This window comes from Capsicum annuum, chromosome 8 (assembly GCF_002878395.1).
Source record: "Capsicum annuum cultivar UCD-10X-F1 chromosome 8, UCD10Xv1.1, whole genome shotgun sequence".
In the NCBI taxonomy this organism is placed as follows: domain Eukaryota; kingdom Viridiplantae; phylum Streptophyta; class Magnoliopsida; order Solanales; family Solanaceae; genus Capsicum; species Capsicum annuum.
The window spans coordinates 152,164,891-152,170,595 of NC_061118.1; positions in this window are offsets into that span (position 1 = coordinate 152,164,891).

Here is a 5,705-nt window from a genome sequence, read left to right on the forward strand (position 1 = left end):
ACTCTGGTCCGACAAGAATTATTTGAGTTTCAAACAAGAATATACTCTGGACAAGAGCATACTCAAACCTTAAGCATTCATGGGTTACTAGCCAATCTACAACACTTGTAGAGCTCGAGTGTGAGTGATCCGAGAGTGTGTGAGTGAGGAGAGGTTTTAAACTAACTTATTTGTTGCTTGTGTAGGTGATACCTTGACAATGGAGGGAACCACGTCTCAAACCGTGGATTCTAATACAATGGAGAATATGAGGGTCACTCTTGAAGCTATGACCCGAGCTCTTGAAAGGTTGAGTACGGAAGTGGAAGCCATAAGGGGAGAAGTGACGACTATTAGTGGGAGGTTAGAACAAGTGGATGGTCAAAGGAACTCTCGTCCTTCTACTCCTCAACATGTTTCGTCAAGTGGACATGATATAAATTCCTCTGCCACCGTTACTCCCAAAACATGGCCACAATTGCCAAATCTGCAAATGCCACAAACCAAACCACTCATAACCCCCTAAACTAAGACTCCAATAGACCAAACCATTCCCAAACTCTTTAAGTTCCATAAAAGGGACTTGAACATCAAATACCTCCACAAAATCTGAACCCTCTCTTCCAAGCTCCACTAAACCAAAGACCACTACCTCCACAAAATCCAATCCCTCCAAATCAAGTTCTAAACGTCTAAAACCATCCCGTCCACTTTGAGGAATATGGTAGAGAGTATTATGAAGGGTATGGAGCCTTTGAAGATGCTTACATGCAGGAAAAGGAGATGAGATGGGGATGTGTGGATCCAAGAAGATACCGAGGGCATGAAGAAAGGGGAAATCGACACCAAGAGAGAGATGTAGGCCTCATTACCATCAAATTAATCCTACCTATATTTAAGGGTAAAAGTGACCCCGAGGTGTATCTTGATTGGGAGTCGGTGTGTGATAAAGTGTTTTAAGTTAATGATATATCGGAGGAGTAGAAAAGTTGTTATGCCATAGCTCACTTTGAAGGCTATGCTAACACATGGTGGGAATATATCAAACGGTTTGTTAATGAGTTGATTGATGGACAATGATACAAAAGATCAAACTTACAACAAGGAATCAAGAGAACTTTGGCTTCTCTAGGTTTTCAAGGCAACAACGACAATATTCAACAAGATAGATAAATAACACAAGATTGCAATAACTATAGTGAATAGAAAGATCCCCACGCAGCTTCACTATATGAATATACAAACAACAAGATTACAAAATGATGGATAGTAACTTGACACAAAATATCCTAGAATCTAAGAACCCTAACATGAAGATTAGGACCCTAAGACAAAAAGATATTTACACCAAATTCTTACTTTAATCAAGAGGAACTCATGAACCTCAAGACCCCCAAGTTTCTAGCCAAAGAACATCAAAAGTGTTACTACACTTTGTTGTCTAGTTTTGGGTTCACTCTCAAGAACAAGACAGAGAAGTTCTCAAAATATTACAAGACTTGTGTTTCTTCAATAATAAAAATGAACTAAGTCCAAGAAATAGCCCTATTATTGTCTATTTATAGTACTCTACAAAATAAAAAGAAAATGACCATTCTAGCCTTGGTCTTGGGTGGCTTTAGAGTGTAATAAACTTACACTTCAAAGCCCCTCTTCACACTTCAAAACATGGAATCCCTTAGATGAATTAATTACACACTCACACACGGCCATTTGCATAAACATGGCTTGGAGTTTTTGTAACTCCCGAGCTTGGCTACGTGTGAATGATCTTGAGCTAGTTGTACTTGTATCATCCTTTCCATCTTGAAGGGAATTTGTCCTCATATTCGGTGGATGTTCATCCTCAACCGTGGAAATAGGAGAGAGGTCACATATGTTGAAGGTGTTGTGCACTTGATATTCCGGAGGAAGGTCAATTTTGTAGGCATTATCATTGATTCTTTCAAGTACTTGAAAGGGACCATCACCCCTCGGCATCAACTTGATTTTCATTTGTGAAGGAAACCAGTCTTTCCTAAGGTGCACCCAAACCCAATCACCCAGTTCAAGAATAAGCTTTCCTCTCCCCTTGTTTTCTTTCTTAGCAATCTCTTGTTTTTTCTTCTCAAGCTTTTGCCTTACTTTATCATGTAATTTCTTCATGGCTTCGGCCGTCTTTCTTCCATATAAGCTAATCATAAGATCACTTGGTAAAGGAGTTAAATCCAAAAGGGTGAGGGGGTTGATTCCGTATACACACTCAAAGGGAGTCATTCCCGTACTTGAGTGTATAACCAGATTGTATGCAAATTCCACCTAACGTAGGTGGTCCTCCCATGAAGTCATTTTTCCTTTAACCATTGATCATAACATAGAACCCAAAGTCCTATTTAAAACCTTGGTTTGGCCATCGTTTTGTGGGTGGCAAGATTTAGAGAATAGCAATCTAGTGCCAAGCCTACCCCACATTGACTTCCAAAAGTGACTAAGGAACTCAGAGTCCCTATCACTTACAATGGTCCTCGGAACACCATGCAATTTGACAACATTTTCAACAAATAAAGAAGCCACACTAGATGCATCTTCACTTTTTGAACAATTAATGAAGTGTGCCATTTGAGAAAACCGATCAACCACATCAAAAATGCTATCCCTACCCGTCTAGTCCTCGGCAATCCTAACACAAAATCCATAGATATATCAAGCCAAGGGTGTAAAAGAGTGGGAAACGGGGTAAATAACTCGTGAGGGAGGAGCCAAGACTTGGCTCCCTTACAATCTACACATTGGCCGCAAATCCTAGCCACATCCTTGTGCATTCTAGGCCAATAGAATTGCTCCTCCAGTATCCCAAAGGTCTTGTCAATCCCAAAATGACCCATTAGACCGCCATCGTGTGCTTCCCTTACAAACAACTCTCTCCAAGAGCTAGTAGGTACACACAATCATCTACCTTTAAACAAGTAACCATCAAACTTGGCATAAGGATTTAAACCCCTATCCAAAACCCACTTGTCCCTACCCAATTCTTCGCATTCCCTAAAGATAGAAGCAAAGTGAGGATCCTCAGGATACAATGCCTTTAGGCTCTCAAAACCCATTAAATTTGAAGACAAAGTGGACACAAGTATATGTTTTCTAGACAAGGCATCGACAACCACATTGTCTTACCCTTCTTATATTGAATAACATAAGGGAAGGTTTCTAGAAACTCAATCCATTTGGCGTGTTGTTTGTTAAGCTTTTCTTATTCCCGTAAGTGTTTCAAGGATTCATAGTCCGTCCGGATTACAAATTCCTTGGGCCACAAGTAGTCTTGCCAATTGCCCAATGCTCTAATCAAGGCATACAACTCTAAATCATACGTGGAGTAGTTTAGAGTAGCACCCTTGAGCTTTTCACTAAAATAATAAATGGGTTTTAAGTCTTGCATCAAAACATCCCCTATGCCTACTTTACTAGCATCACATTCAACATTGAACGTCTTATGAAAGTTGGGCAATTATAACAAAGGCGCGGAAATGAGCATAGCTTTCAAAGATTCAAAAGCCTTAGCTTGATCTTCACCCCACTTGAAGGGTTGGTCTTTCCAAATGACCTCAATCAATGGGGTGGTTATGGTGCTAAATCCTTTGACAAACCTTCTATAAAAACTAGCCAACCCATGGAAGCTTCTTACTTCACCAACGGTTTATAGGATTGGTCAATTTTTGATAGCGTCTATATTGGATTCATCCACTTCGACCCCTCTTGAACTAACAACAAAACCCAAGAAAACAACCTCATTAACACCAAAGGAACACTTTCCAAGATTGGCGTACAACTTCTCTTTTCTAAGAACATCAAAGACACTTTGTAAATCTAATACATGCTCATCTATCAACGTGCTATATACCAAGACATCATCAAAATAAACAACAAAAAACTTTCCAATAAAAGGCTTCATCACATGATTCATTAGCTGCATGAAAGTACTTGGAACATTGGTTAGGCCGAATGGCATAACCATCCATTCATAGAGACCAAATTTGGTCTTGAAGGTGGTTTTACATTCATCACTAGGTTGCATACAAATTGGTGATAACCACTCCGGATATCTATCTTGGAAAATATACAAGAACCATTCAACTCATCAAGCATGTCATCTAATCTAGGAATAAGGTGACGATATTTTACCGTAATCTTGTTGATGGCGCGACAGTCCACACACATACGCCAAGTTCTGTCCTTCTTTGGAAGTAATAATACTGGAACCAAACATGGACTCATGCTCTCTTTGATGTAACCATTGTTGAGAAGTTCTTCAACTTGTCGTTGTAGTTATTTGGTGTCCGTAGGGTTGCTTCTATAAGCCGGTTTGCTTGGCAATTGTAAGCCCGGCACAGTTAATTTTCTGATCAATACCCTGAAGTGGGGGCAACCCTTGTGGAAGTTCTTTGGGAAAAACATCTTCATAATCCTGCAACACAAGAGAAATCAAAGGAGAAATAGAAGAATTAGTGGGGTTAGTGTTAAAACAATGTGCCAAAAAAAACATGGGTGTGTTCTCATCATGATCCATGAAGAGCTCCTTTTTCTAACCAACATCACCATATTTTCTTTTCCATTTGATGTTGAGGCAGCCTCAGATACCCCTACTACCCCACCTATGGGTTCCCCCTCTTTTTATTTATTTTTGGATTTCTTCTCCCTTTATTTTAATTCTCTCATCCTTTGATGCAACTCATTCACTTGTGAAGGCAAAAGTGGATGAAGTGTGAACTTTTTGCCATCCTCCTCAAGTGTATATCGATTAGACCTCCTATCATGTTCGGTAGACCTATCATATTACCAAGGTCTACCTAACAACTAGTGACACACTTGCATTGGTATTACGTCACAAAGCACTTCGTCATGGTAGTTTCCTCCCTTAAACTGTATCACACATTGCCTCATGACTTTCAATTCACCACATTCATTGAACCATTGCAACTTATAAGGGCTAGTATGAAGTGTAGTGAGCAATTTCAAGAAGTTCACCATAGCAACACTAACAACATTTGTACAACTACCACTATCTATCACCAAAGTGCATACACTACCCTTCACAAGAGACTTAGTATGGAAAAGATTCTCCCTTTGTCTAGGATCATCAATTGCCTTACTAATCATGGAACGCCTCACTACAAAGTTCAGAACAACACACTCTCCTTCTTGCGGATAAACATCTTCCCCATCATCATCATCATCATGTGGCTCACTCTTCATTTTCTCTCTATCTTGAGGCTCGGCCTCATTTTCCTCTCTTTCAACACCCACTTCTTCACCAAGGAAATACAATCTACCTTTTCTTAGGATTAAATTGCGTTGTTTAGGGAATTCATGCGATTTATGCCCCCAACCTTGGCACTTGAAGCATTGGAACCCTTTAGGATTAGGATACTTGTGAACTTCTTGCTTTGGAGGAATTTTGGGGACTATTTTGGGCTCGGGTAGCCTAGTAATGGCGGGTTGGTCCTTATTTTTGGGCCAACCCGAAGAGGGTTGAACCATATCCTTTCCCCTTGGCCAACTCGAGGTTGATTATCCCTTTGCATTGAACGACGAACTCTCTTTAAGTTCCCTTTCCATCTCAAGAGCCGCTTGAAAAATACCTTTGATGGTATCAAACTTATGAAGTGCCAAATGAGTGGAGATCTCTTTGTTCAACCCACACTTGAACCGAATGATGACATGACTAATATGTTCTCCACGATGATCAAGCT